The following is a 15,291-nucleotide window of genomic DNA, read 5'->3' as shown; positions in this document are numbered from 1 at the left end:
AATTCTGTTTATATCAAATATGGAATCTTGATCTCATGGTCTTAAATACATAAATCTGGTCATTCGCTGATTGCACATTTATTTTTATTTTTTTGGAGGCCGAAACATGTTGGTGTAGTTTTTAAATGTTTCTATATGAACTAGCCTGTCTTTGGAAAGGGATAAATGAATATCATAAGTCAAAACTAGAGTCTTATAGAACAGGGATATTCACCTGGCATCCTGGGGGCCAAATGATCCACCACAGACACACTCTTGGCCCATGAATCACTGAGCATTTAAATAAATATTATTATTATTCAGATATATCTTCCACTAGTGACAATGACAGACTATGAAATAATTTATAATTTGCATACACACAATGTAATGCACATACTGTTCATACATTATGATATTCATAGTGTGTGGAAAATACTTTGCTCACTTGCACCATTTTTAAAACAGCCCCATGAAGAAGCAGTTGAATAACCACGATAAGGAGCGATGTTCCAGGGTCATTGTCACTTCCAATCACTTTACACATTTGCACAAATTAACAATTGCAGATGTCAATTCTTGTCCATAAAGACTTTTGTTTTACTGCCCAGTACATAACCCAGAATTCAACTGGCATTATATGACAGCTCACCCTAATCAAGTCCTTCTCCACGTATACATTAAAAGCTCAAATATTCAAAGAGTGATTTAAAACTCAGTATTTAAAAATCTTTTTCAAAGAAACATTTAAAATATTTTAAAGCAGATTTTCTGGCCCTTTTATACCTGTGTGCCCCCCAGCCCTGTCTCCTGCTCGGCTCCTGATGTAAGACCTGCAGGGAGAGAAGCTGGCTTTACTAGCAGAAAATTCAGCATCTTTAAAGGACAGTGTTGCAAACACTTGCTATTATACTGCCGTTGTGTGTTGTCTGATGAAAATAACTGAAATATAGGGCTCTATCTTACACTCGGAGCAACATGGCGGTAACCCAAATGCAGGTGTCTTTGCCAATTTCAGGCCAACGTGGTTTTAATTTTCCCATCCAGCATCGCTGTTTAAAGGGGCAGTTCACCCAAAAATTAAATGGAGGTACTTCTCCACTTACTCAGAGCAGTGTCTCTCCATCCAGGTAGTTTGGCTGAAATGTGATGCGTTTTCTAGATCTTTGCTGGAACTCACTCTGATAAAACAAACCCCAGAGGTCCATCTTCTCCAAAAATTTACATTTAAATAACTCAACAGCAACATCTTTCCACGGGGATTATCCACGCTGTCTCAACTAGTCTCTTTTTGTTTGGCGATGTCATTGCCTATCAACAATTTTTGACGGCGCGCCTTGTAGGTAGGCATCAGTCCAACCCTACTGTAGATGCAAGTTCAGAGGGCTTAGGAGCTGGGATCCAATACTTGTGTGGCAGACATATTCATGTAGAGAATGGTCATAAGCCATTGGAAGCCTTATTTAAAAAGCCACTCTTTAGTGCTCCAGCTAGACTACAGAGAACGCTCATGGGATTGCAAAAGTACAACCATAAAGTGATTAGCAAAGGCCAGGTGCACACAGCAGGGACACTCAAAAGAGCACACCTGAAACCACTAGAGGATGAGCTTGAGGTGAATTTCATCACTCTGCCTGTGTCAGAGGAAAAACTGCAGCAGTTTAGAGCAGCAACAGCAGAGGATGCTGAGCTGAAACTTTCCACTACTATAGTCCTGGAAGGATGACCAGCCACACAGAGCCAGGTGCCAGACAGTACAGAAACACACCCCCAGATCTCTGGCCTGCACAGCTGCTCATGGGGAAGAGGTTCAAAACACAGCTACCAGCAACAAAGACACTGCTGAAGCAGCACTGTATCAGCACACCAGGAGCAGCCCTGTGAGCAGGCAACAGAGACAGAATCACTCCTTAGACAAAGGAACCAGGACACTGTCTGACATAAAGGAAGGAGATAAAGAGAGAATGAAAAAGACAAATGCAACCAGCCATGATGCCCAGAAAGCCTGACCAGCCAAGACCCTACAATGTTAAAGCACCAAATGAGCAAGTCTACAGGAGGAACCAGAGACACTGAACAGAAAGGAAACAGTATTTCCACACACACAAACACACACACACACACACATACACTCACCTACACGCACACACACTCAGACACACACACACACACACACACACAGTCAGACACACACACATATACACACACGCGCGCACACACACACACACACACACAGCACACTGATGCACACAGCCTCAAAGTACATTAACACACAGCCTGCCAGGCCCAGACACACACACATTGTTCTCCTGATCACATGGATAGTCGGTTTGATACAGTGGTTTGTGTCTTTGGAGGCCCTACTAGACTGAATGCTTTTCTTTCTGGGGAGGCTACGCTCCTTTGGTGTGTAGCAGGATGCTAGCCATGTTCTATCAGATCAATTTCTACATGATGAAACCAAAATGTTTGTATAAACCGGCAGAAACTAATAAAAAATCTTTTTTTATAGATTCTCCAACTTGATGCACATATTCTAGCAGTCCCATGCCAACCACAGGCAGTGGGAATAACCAGGGAGGAACAGGGGACACCACCACGCCAGCCCAACCTCCCCCCCCACCAGACCCTATGCTGTTATGAAATGCTATCAGACTCCGTCCGCTTCTCACATACATTCCCCCACTGGCTCAGAACAGCTCGTCAGCGATTCAGTCTGTCCTCCCCCAAATTTGCCTTCTCTTTCCCAGACCTGGCAACACAATCTTCATCCACCAAAACTGGGATTTGAGTGGCCTCAGACACCCCTGTCATTTTCCCAATCATACCCCACACCTCCCCACCCTGTGTGCCCTGGCCTATCCGAGAGCAGTACTGCCTCCAGCACTTCCTGTTTGGTGCCTCGATGACTCTCCTGGCCACTGCTCTCGCCCTCTGATACTCCAGCACACAGTCTGGAGGAAGGTTCCTGTGCAGGACCCTGAGCACATGGCTGTGTGCTCAAACAGCCTTAGAACATTCCAGTGACCACCACGGCACCACCTTCCTCATCCTTCTCCCTTCAGACCAAGGGACAGCAGCTGACAAGGCAGCTAACAGAACTTCAGATGATGCAGTTACTGAATCATCTATATCACCCCCCACCTGGAGCTGTGCTGCTCCAGTTTCACAGACCTGACTGAACACCTCCCAGTCTCCTTTTTCCCAGCACCATCTACCCGGGGACACCCACTCCTCCCTAGATGCTTCTGCCCCTATTTTACACAGTATTGGATAACGGTCAGTCCCTACAGCTGAATCCTCCCAGACCTCCATTCACACCCACCAGATTTGGGCAGAACAGTTAATTACATTAGCCAGAAAATCTGTCTGTACCAGGCTGTCTGTCTGGGGCACCTGTGTGTACAGGCCGTGTTCTCTTCACTGATCTCCCATCCTGCCTTATTGAAAAAAAAAAAATGAAATAAAGCAGGAGAGATGGCCAGCCAACGCTCATGCATTGGTGAATGAGGAAATGCCAGCGTGTGTTGCCTCTTCCAGACTCCACTGCTGAGTTAGCTTGGCAACATGTCAAAAATACTGGGGAGAAAACTTGTAGGGGACTGAGCTTTTATGTGCATTAAAAGGGTACTCCTCTGTTTTTAATTATTTTTCTGTTATCATTTAAAAGTTACTCATAAGAATTCTTGGAGTTGACAGCTAACATGCCAGAATAGTTACAGTATAGCCTGTAGATGACACTCTGTATCAGCAGTGATAGGAAAAACTATGGTTCTGGTGACAAAGCTGTCACAAAGACTCTTTACAATGGCTTTACCAGGCCTGAACCCCCAAAAAAAGTTTGTGCTGATTGTAATTGCAGCGGCAAAATTTGCTTTCAACTCAAGAGACGTTTATATCATTCAAGGTTAGTTCATCTATTTTCACGGTTTCATTACATTACAGGCATTTAGCAGACTTACACAATTTTTACATTGTATTCATTTATACAGCTGGATATATACTGAAGCAATTCAGGTTAAGTACCTTGCTCAAGGGTACAACGGCCCAGTTCCTTATAGGAATATATCACTTCCTTATATCGCTGTGCTACACTGCCGCCACACTTAAATGAATATCCGTACATCAACCCTGAAAAATATTCAAATATCAAACTGTGTAAGAATGCACATCTGAAGCTGGATTCCTCCTGAGATTTCTTTTTTCTGGCCACCGCTTGAGTGTTTTTTCTTCCCATCTGGGAGTTTATCTTTACCTCACTGCTTGTTTTTGGGGGTTCATGCCTGGATATTGCCAAATTTTCCTTTAAAACATAATAATATCATGAATGCGGGAGAGTGAGTAACTGGATGCGCATCGTAATAACAGAAATACTGTAATGTGTGAATAGCAGGATGTGTATTATAATAACACAAATACGGTAGTATGTGAATATCAACGTGTGTACTATAATAACACAAATACTGTAGTGTGTGAATAGCAGGGTGTGTATCATATTGCCAGTTTTACCTCAGGATCCTACTGTGCTTTAGCTAAACCTGCTGTGTTAGCCAAATAGCATTAACACAACAACTGTAACAGTAACACGCCACATGCTGTACAGTCTGCCCACATTTTACATTTCTACATTCACATGCACAAATCCAAACTGCTTGATTATAGAGAAAAGTAAATTCTGACTTCCCTTTCCACAAAGTGAAGACTGTCCACACAAGGCTCATCATGTGCAACAAATCTGTTATTATATCCATAAATCTCTATTCTAGAGATATAGGCTTCCATAGGCCTATTATTGCCATGTGAGAAAATCCAGTTGTTCCCAATGTGTCTTAATTATTTTCTGAAGAATAAATTCATTAATAAATATGACACTAATTGGAAAATAAAAACGTCTGACAAAACGATGGACTGAATTTAATATGTGCATTGTTTAATAAAAAGATATATCAATTCCAAATGAATAAATAGATTTACTGAAATAAAATCCACAGATGTTAGTGCTGAATCGTCACTGTGTTTGCTCACGTTACTTTTATTTATTTACTTGATTCCAGTGCAAAATGTATATCTGTTAGACAGGCTACTGTTTGACAAAAAGTTCAGAATGTCTTTCAATGTTACGGTTGCAGGTGTCAAAATGTAGCCTACTCTTTTAATCAAATTACTAAGCCTGTGGCTACCATCATATCTCACAAGGTAATATTATCATAAACTATTTACAAAATACTGAAGTAAACATAAACTTTTTAAAAATGATTTTTAAATTACTTTTGGTCCCAAATGAAATATAAAAAACGAAGAAGCCAATTGCACCCAGACTGCCATTTTGTTGTCAATTTTCTGTTTTGCTGAATTAGGCGTGTTAATGCGATTATACTGGAAGATTGCCATTCCTCCCCACACTTCTTCACCTTCAGTTTATATTCTCTCCATCCCACTCCACAACAGGCTACTTACTCTGTTCTTTTTTCAGTTTTATTCCTTCTTTTACTCCGTCTTCTTTCTCGTCCGTCTTTAAAATGGTGTTTGAGTTTGAAACACTCCCAGGTGCTTTTGGACTTTGGACCACACTTTCAGTATGCCTTGCCCATTAACTTCCTCATGATAAGTTACAGCCTTTATTGGGATGGCAGGTATGCCATCCCGCCAAGTTACGCCTTGGCAGGGTATGCCCCATACCTATACAGCACCGAGAGTTTGGCACTTTTCAGGGTTCCCCACAGAAATAACCACAACCGTCACAGACACTCAGCCCTTAAAAACATTAAATTTTGTACATTCTGACCCCATTTCAAGAATTCATAAACAACTTCACATGTCCACACAATAAAGCTTCTTCTTCTTCTTTTTCTCGTTCTTATTTTTCCTGCCGCCTATCCCACAAACAAAATGTCTCCCCGCTGGACATTTTACTGACACCAGCCAATCCTTCACCTACACGAGCCAAAAAAAAAAAACTTGTATACATATGCAAAATACCCATACCTTTTTAGTCTGAAACATTTCTAATCTAAACAGCTAGTCTGTTCATTTCCTAGTGGTCAGGGTTACAGTCTATGGTCCCTGGGGTATCAGGTTTGAACCCAGCCAGCAACAAGTTTCTTTAACCTGAGATTTAAAAGAATTGAGGAATCTCATTGGGTAGAATTGCTTTGGAATACAGCTTATTTACTTTCGGTGAGGCAAGATAGCCTATATTGTTTGTAGTACAGTAATTTGGCGTAATTTTGATATCAATACTTTTAATGGCAGATTTTGGCAGTTTGAATGAATTAGTTATAGACCGTGTATGTCTTGTATGTGTGAGTAACTTGGCATTTTTCTATGTTGAAATCATGTTTTTTATGAGATATCATTTCTTTTTGCAAAGCGTTTTTTTATGAGAAAGTGAGAAATGCGAAGTGACCCTGTAAGAAACGGTTGTGGATTATGGCTATCCTTGTGTGAATTTGTACAGTCTGATGAGCATGTACCATTTAGCACTTTCACTTTGCTATACATGTGAAAACAGTGGCTGTGACAAAAGGTGCGGTGGCGTAAGTATAAATGTATGAGAAACGCAGCTGAAATATAGCCAGTGTACGTACTCACGTATTTGACGGCCATCCAACGAGCCTTGATTGACTAAATTATCAGTAGTAGAATTAGAGCTCCCTAGGTCGCAACTTGTGTACCCTTATGTCCTGCTCCGTTTTCTGTTATTTCGTGGAGATGCACTTTTAGTGTTTGTAAGGTTTATAAGGCATTTTGATAGGCTTATCTGCAGGTAGGAGTCCTCTTCGCTGTTTTGCTAAACTAGATCAGTCACCTTACGTGAGAATTGGAGTTAGTAGAACTGGAAGACTTGATAGTGGAGAATAGGAGCAGACGCATATGTCCCAGCAGGCTTTGCATATGATAAAATAACAACAGTGTGAGATAAATTAGGAGAAATTATGAAATTGCGTAGTTGAAACAATATGTTTTTAGCAGAATGGACATGTAGGTGAAGGTTGACATGATCACAGACTATAGTGCAAAGTAAATGAAGTGACCATGAGCGAGCTTAGTTTCCTTATCGAACAGTCTGTATAAAATGTTAGTCTTTGAAGTGGAGGGTTAAGTAACATGTGTAATCTATTGCAGTGATGTTCTTTTGTCATGTTCAGTACTAGTAGTTATACTTATGAGTGAGTCATGATTTTAAATGTAATGTTTTAATGGGGAGTAGCAGAACGTACACGTAGTAATTGTTTGTATGTGGCTAGATAGAAAACAGGCCGAAGTAACATGAAAATAGAAACGTGGCGTTTGCTGATAAGAAGGTTTTGTACGGTAGCCAAGTGAAGAAATATAGTTAGTAGAAATGGCACAGTGGTGAACTGGTGTAACTTTTTAATAAAAGGAATACATTTGCCGTCATGAAATGCATATGGGTGGCCGTGAGTAAGTTTTGGTAAAGAAAATATAAAAGCGTAAGAAAACGTTAGTGTAAAAGAGGAAATTATCTGCCTGAGGGCGAGGTGGGATTCAATCCATCAACCGGAGTTTTACCAGTCTGTGACTTTGTGAGTGCAGCACCATGGCATAGCTATGCAATGCGTGAAATATCATTAGCAAACCTGTCCGTGGTTTTAAAGAAGAACACAGGCCAGTAAGCACAGAAGAGCTCCCGTTGAATCCATATGGCTTTGCAATATTGTAGCCGGTTAATAAGTGAACGTGCAGATGGTACGTCATAATGCAGTGTATACGTTCGGTGAACAGCGGGTAGGTATGTTGCAAAAGCAATAATTGAGAAGTAGTAGACAATTACTAGTGAGGGTAAAAGCAGGTTGAAGAAACGTGTTCCTAGCTGGGCTCGAACCTAAAACCCCACATTCCCAAGACTGGGACCTTGCCCACTAGGCCACAGGCGGACTAGCCGTTTAAACTGGAAATGTTTCAGAATAAAAAGGTATGGGTATTTTGCGTGTGTATGCATGTTTTTAATTGGGTCATGTAGGTGAGGATTTGGCTGGTGTCGGTAAAATGTCCAATGGGGAAACATGTTGTTAGTGGGATAGGTGGCAGGAAAAATAATAAGAAGAAGAAGAAGAAGAAGGAGAAAACCTGCCATCCCAATTCCAAAAAACTCACAGATCTGATAGTTGTCAAATAAATACTCTGATACTTTTGGCCATTTCCAGCTCATGCCACAGTACATAATGGCTTTAATAAATTCCATTTAGCATGAGGATGCAGGTGCAATTTCAGGTTTAATGCACTGGCAGGCTCCTAATTGCTGAAAGTGTGGACATCTAGCCTCTACTCAAAGACATAGCAAATGATAACGAGCCAAACCTGCCTCTTAAGACAGAACATGCTCAACAACCTAATTAGGAGGCTATTTAATTTAACCACTGCCTTAATTTTATCCATTAAAAAATTGCCTCTTATGTAATTGTTAGCAGTATAGCAAAATAATCATACTATGAAAATGAGAAGTTTATTCTTCATGGGATAAATGCCTATTCCTGACATAATGTCACTTAAGAGGGGATATAATCCCTCTAAACATGAGATAGGCAGCAGGAAAAATAAGAATGAGAAGAAGAAGAAGAAGAAGAAGAAGAAGAAGAAGAAGAAGAAGGAGAAAACGCAAAATCCCCTTAGTTTGGGGCTTTATTGTGTGGACATGTGAAGTTGTTTATGAAATGTGTCTGTTGAAATGGGGTCAGAATGTACAGAATTTAATGTTTTTAAGGGCTGAGTGTCTGTGGCTGCTGTGGTTATTTCTGTGGGGAACCCTGAAAAGTGCCAAACTCTCGGTGCTGTATAGGTATGGAGCATGCCCCGCCAAGGCGTAACTTGGCGGGATGGCATCCCAATGTAGTGTTCATTTTTTCAAAGCGGTGAAAACAGTGTTAAAATTTCATAATGGCGCAGGACATGACAAAAGTCAAGAGTGAGAAGGTTAAAAAAATTTATTCAAGAACCTTCAGATAGCGTTTTTGACCTTTAGTAAAGCAGAGTCAAAATAACTGGTAGTTTTTTGGGGTGGTACTCCCACATCTACACAAAAGAAAGAGGGGTTACGTGATCTGGCACGTCAACTAGCCTCAGAACAGGGTATAGTGTTTTGGATAAAAACCCGTACCGGATCCAGTATCTGGATCTGAGTCCGCGTCTGGGTCTGAGTCAGAACCGGAACGGTCATTTCAGGAACAGACTCCGTTGAAAAAAAATGAAATATGATTTTGAAATGAAAACTAGAATTAAAAATGAGACTAGAAGAAAGAACTAGAATTAAAATCACGCTGACACTGCCCGTAATTTAAGACTCTAATTACTAGAGTCTAATTACTAGAAATGTAATCTCTGTAAAATTACATTTGTTCAAGTAATCTTACAGAGTCTAATTACTTGAACAAATGTAGGAAAACATGGTCAGCATTTGACATGTTTATTTCTGTGAAACAACCACACTGCATTGCCCTCAGAGGCCTCAGAACTGGAGTTGGAGAAAGACTCACTCAGCTCAGGCAGTGATGGGGGGGCAGTGCGAGGTGGGCGGGACTTAGTGTTATTGGCATCAAAGCAGTGTAAAACAAGTTCGGTTGGTCTGGCAAGTTCCACTCTCGACATCACCTGATCTCACCTTGAAGGCTCTTCAAGCCTTGCCAAAGGTAACAAGAGTCTTTCTCTTTCTCTTTGAGTCACTAACCTGTCCTTGTTTTGGTGCTTGGCAGCTTTTATCAACCTTTTTGAGCTGTTTCTGGATGTTTAAATATGACAGGTCATTTCCAGAATTAAAAGATAAAAATTGAATTGAGTGCAAACAGTTACAGTTAGTTTGTAATAAAATGTTTACTCAATAGATAATCAACTGAGTTTCCAACCTAATAAATCCATCAACATTATTATAAACAATGATTTGTCAAAAAGGTGTATAATATACAGACAGGTATCATGAAATGAAATGATTGAGCAAAACAATTTCATCAGCAGACATGGTATCAGTAAGCTGTAACCAATGTATTGCCTCTGAGGCCTCAGAACTGGAGTTGGAGAAAGACTCACTCGTCATTATATTAGTTCTGTCTGCAATGGTAAAAAGCCAACACTGAATCTATCATCTTACACAACATAGAGGGTCCCTTCAGAATAAGAAACATCAGTGTCCCTGTTCTTGCTGAAACCATGCAACCATTTATGATGTCTGCAAAAAATGACAATTTGATGATACTCGTAAAGCAACAGTAATACACTAAAAGCTAATCTTCATGCTGATGCCTGTGATGGTCTGACTAGAGAAAGCTCCTGTAATCCATCTAGTGACAAGCTATTACAAGGCTCCCTCTCAGGACTCAGGACTGCAAAAATGATTACTGCTGCTTAATGTGCTTGTCATGCTGATTCTGTTTCTCTCTGTATCAGCCAGGCATTAGATTACAGTTCAAGCTAGAACGCTACCATCACACCAAAACTCAGTTTGAAACTGAAATAAGTTTGCAATGATTTGAAATAAAAACCTCTACATATTCCACCTCATGCAGTTGTCATCTCAGTACTACTCAAGCCTAACAAAGATCGAATACTCTACTTTAGCCACCATCCACTGTCACTTATTATCACCGATTTAAAAGTTATTAGCAAAACACTAGCCCCAAAAATCATCCAGACGAGACTGGTTCCATTAAAGGCAGGCATTCATCCAATAACACTTGCTGCCTCTTTAACAGTATTCATATGTCCACACGAGTCAACATAAACATAATCATCACATCCCTGGATGAAGAAAACGCCTTTCACAGACAATTGGACGTTTCTCTATATAACACTACAAAAATTTGGTTTTGGAGAATCATTTATTAATTTGATTGCAATGCTCTACAAATCACCAATGGCTGCAGTCACTACTAACGACATACATTCACAAAGATTCTCATTACACTGTGGAACTAGGCAAGGTTGCCCACTCTCTCATTCACTATTTGCATTATTCACCGAACTCCCTGCTGTCGCTATATGCCAAAATGGCCACATTACAGGAATCACAACCCACAGCTCTATTTACAAGATTAACCTTCATGCAGATGATACTACTCTACCTTCAGAAGCCATTACCTTCTTTAAAAGGGGTCTTCAAACTTACCACCACCGTCTCTAAACTCTCTCACTATTCATAAATTGGACAAAATCAATTATTTTAACCCTTAATGACAATGCCTGGAATGCTACAATTCAAAAACAATTCCCAATATCATGCTTCACTGACAAGATCAAGTATATGGGCATCGACATTTCCACCAAGCTGTCAGAGTTCTCTATCCTCAATTTTTCCCTCATGGTAAAACAAATCAAACAGGATTTCAATCAATGGACAAACTTACCTCTCTCTTTAACTGGACATATAGCTTCTGGTAAAATGAACATATTACTAATAATTCAATGATTCCCATACAACCAACTCCCAATTGGTTCTCCTACCCAGATTCCATCATCACAAAACTCTACTGGAACAAGCGTAAATCCGCAATAGCTGCAACTGCACACACGTATGCATCCATGTGTGCATGCATCCACGCACACACCCTCACACAAACACGTGACCTCTTCTTTGGCTCGTGACCAACCTTTCCACAAAATGCTGTGCAAATCTGTGAATCCATTTGGGAGTTATGTGCCTTTTTGTGATAGGCCACCCCCATCCCCACGCCCCCTCTTGGTAAATTGGCCTGAAAGTTACCCAGCTCTACCTTCAGTCGTGACCAATGTCCATGCAGCCTCCTGGGGCGAAAATTGTGGCCGCTATGGGGTGGAACACTTTTGTGGACCAAGCTGTGAGGGCGGGGAAGGGTGAAGACCAGACGCGACCAAACAGGGGATCTATAAGTTACCAAAGGACACTCCAGTAACCACTGAGTCTCGTGAGAGACGAAATAAGGGGGTGCTATACTCCTAGGGGACGTATCCCAAATAATGAATAATAAACCCCTAAACGGGTAACTGAGGAAGAAGGAGTATATAAGGAAAATAAAGGAATAGGGAAAAGAGAAATGAAAAAAACAACTTCGAACCGAAGCTGAGAAAAAGAAATGTCTTTTCAAAAACAAAACTGAAGAAGTTCTGAGGCCAACTAAAACCAGGGGGGAAAACTGGTTAGTAAAGGGCAGAAAGGTTTGTGCCCCAACGGTGACACAATAACCCTTAAAACCGCCGGCCTCAGAATCTGGACCTATACCGTCCTAATACCTTTTCCAAAAACAAACAAACTGAAGTCAGAATTCTTTTTTAAATCTCTTTTTCTTAAATTCCTTTTACCTTGCTCAGGAATACGACAGGGAACTGGCTAGAGCAAAACACGTTACACTCAAGCACCGTTCCACTGCCTACTGACGCTTTAAATACCCAGCCACAGGTGTGGCTGGTAATCAGCGGAAGGTGTGAGCAACCCCCAGGTGAAACCGATCAGAGGTAACCCTGCAGGAATGCATGGAATGTTCAAGCAGGAACAATCCTCCCACAGGAACCAAAAATAACGATTAGCCGAGTGGCTAATCTGCAAGCTCGAACTAATCGTCCCCACACACCAAAATAACGATTAGCCGAGTGGCTAATCGGAATGCTAACCACTGAGCCGGTGCAGGCACAGAAAATGATCTACCTGCACAGAAACCGTGACAGTACCCCCCCTCTAAGGACCGGCCCCAGACGGGCCCTCGGACCCACGAGAGCGGAAATCCCGGATCAGTTCAGGATCCAATATGTCCCTAGAGGGAACCCAACAACGCTCCTCCGGACCATAACCCTCCCAGTCAATGAGAAATTGTACCCTACGGCCCACACGCCTCTCGGCCAGAATGCGACGCACCGTATAAACTGGTTCCCCATCCACGAGTCTAGGCGGAGGTGGGGGTTTGTCCACAGGAGCCAACGCGCTTACTAGAACTGGCTTAAGACGAGAGACATGAAAGGTAGGGTGAATTCTCATGGACCGGGGCAGCTGTAGGCGGACTGTGACCGGGTTAATTCTCCGAAGGATCTTAAATGGACCAATGAAACGAGGAGCGAGTTTACGAGACTCCACTCGTAGAGGAGATCACGAGTAGAAAGCCAGACACGCTGACCCACCCGATAGGAGGGCGCCGGTCTGCGGTGTCTATCGGCAAGCCTCTTTTGACTGGCTGACGAGCGTAGAAGTGAAGTACGAACTCTCCTCCAGGTGGACCGACACCGCTTGACAAATGTCTCTGCGGAGGGCACCTCGATGTTCTTCTCCAATTCAGGGAAGAGTGGAGGTTGATAACCACATTGGGCCTCAACGGTGAGGTGCCCGTCGACGCGTTACGTAGCGTATTGTGCGCGTACTCTGCCCACACGAGTTGACGGCTCCAGGAGGTAGGATTGGAAGAGACCAGACAGCGGAGAGTGTTTTCCAACGTCTGATTTGTGCGTTCCGTCTGTCCATTGGTCTCCGGGTGAAACCCTGATGAGAGACTGACCGACGCCCCAGAAGTGAACAGAATGCTCGCCAAAAACGCGCGGTAAACTGCGGGCCACGATCCGATACTACGTCTTGAGGTAACCCGTGTAATCGGAAGACGTGGTTAATAACTAACCGGGCGGTCTCCAAAGCCGACGGAAGTTTAGGCAACGCTATAAAATGAGCCGCTTTCGAGAATCTATCCACAACGACTAAGATGGCAGTGTTGCCATCAGAGGGTGGCAGCCCAGTGATAAAGTCCAGCGCTACGTGACTCCAAGGGCGACTAGGAACGGGCAATGGACGTAAAAGACCCGACGGTGGAATGCGAGAACCCTTGTTCCGAGCGCAAACCGAGCAGGCCGAAACATACTCCCGCACATCCCTCTCCATGCCAGGCCACCAAAATCGCCGGGATAAAAAATCCTTGAATCTGTGGACACCCGGATGACAAGTCAGATGCGTGAATGTCCCCAACGCAACACCTGGGCGCGTACCCTAGCAGGGACAAAGAGACAGTTAGGCGGACCTCCACCCGGATCCGGCTCAGACCTTTGAGCCTTCCGGACCACTGACTCAATCCTCCACATAGCAGGAGCTACAATCAGAGTGGAGGGAACAATGGGTTCTGGGGAGCGGTTGTCATCTGATTGGTCATAGATTCTAGACAGGGCATCAGGTTTGATATTTTTTGAACCCGGACGATAAGTAAGGATAAAATTAAATCGGGCAAAAACAGAGACCAGCGACCCTGCCGTGAATTCCGTCTCTTAGCGCTCTGAATAAACTCTAGGTTTTTATGATCTGTCCAGACCGTGAAAGGATGTTCCGCCCCCTCCAGCCAATGCCGCCACTCCTCCAGAGCCAGCTTGACTGCCAAAAGTTCACGATCCCCGACGTCATAATTCCTCTCCGCTGGGGAAAGGGATCGCGAGAAATATGCACACGGGTGCACCTTGTTATCTAAAGGGGACCGTTGAGATAAAATGGCTCCCGCGCCAAGCTCAGAGGCATCCACCTCCACCACGAAAGGAAGTGCCGGGTTAGGCGTGATGAGAATGGGCTCAGAACAGAACATAGACTTTAAAACCCGGAAAGCCTCGTCGGCTTTGGGTGTCCAAGAAAAATGAACACTGGCCTCCTTTTTGGTCAGCACAGTGATCGGTGCGGCTACTGCACTAAAATTGCGAATGAAACGCCTGTAAAGTTGGCGAATCCCAAAAACCGCTGCACCTGTTTAACCGATGTGGGTGGGGGCCAATTCTTAACCGCAGAGATTTTATCAGGGTCCATTTTAATAGTACCCTCAGAAATGATAAACCCCAAAAAAGAGACAGATTTGGCATGGAATAGGCATTTCTCTGCCTTCACGAACAGTTTAGCCTCCAAAAGGCATTTCAAAACCTGCCTGACATGACTGACATGCTCAGCAGGAGTGTTGGAAAAGATTAAAATGTCATCTAAATAGACAAACACAAATCTCTCCAACATCTCCCTAAGAACGTCATTAACTAAGGCTTGAAATACCGCCGGGGCGTTCGTGAGGCCGAAAGGCATAACTAAATATTCAAAATGCCCGTTATGCGTGTTAAATGCCGTTTTCCACTCGTCCCCCTCTCGTATTCGCACTAAATTATAGGCATTCCGAAGGTCAAGTTTGGTGAATATAGTCGCCCCCTGGAGACGTTCAAAAGCCGAATTCATAAGAGGTAAGGGGTAGCGGTTCTTGACCGTGATATTATTAAGACCTCTGTAATCTATACAGGGTCGCAGACTCCCATCCTTTTTCTTAACAAAAAAAAACCCTGCCCCCGCCGGCGAAGTGGAGGGTCGAATAAAACCATTGGCCAGGGACTCTTGAATAT

At 42.8% G+C, this 15,291-nt stretch overlaps 1 long non-coding RNA gene across 3 annotated transcripts in view; it reads right to left on the bottom strand.

Moving 5' to 3' along the window:
• LOC135246928 (uncharacterized) overlaps positions 1–15,291 on the bottom strand; it is a 35,865-nt gene that overhangs the window by 14,920 nt on the left and 5,654 nt on the right. For 2 of the 3 annotated variants that reach the window (XR_010328025.1, XR_010328027.1), the window contains exon 2: positions 766–812. This is a non-coding gene — a long non-coding RNA (uncharacterized LOC135246928). Of the gene's footprint in view, positions 1–765; positions 813–5,436; positions 5,519–15,291 lie in introns of those variants that run through there. The other variant, XR_010328026.1, reaches the window with a different exon arrangement.

The sequence above is a fragment of the Anguilla rostrata genome, unplaced genomic scaffold, assembly GCF_018555375.3.
Source record: "Anguilla rostrata isolate EN2019 unplaced genomic scaffold, ASM1855537v3 scaf0975, whole genome shotgun sequence".
NCBI classification, from domain to species: Eukaryota; Metazoa; Chordata; class Actinopteri; order Anguilliformes; family Anguillidae; genus Anguilla; species Anguilla rostrata.
This window is presented reverse-complemented; position numbering and strand designations above follow the sequence as displayed.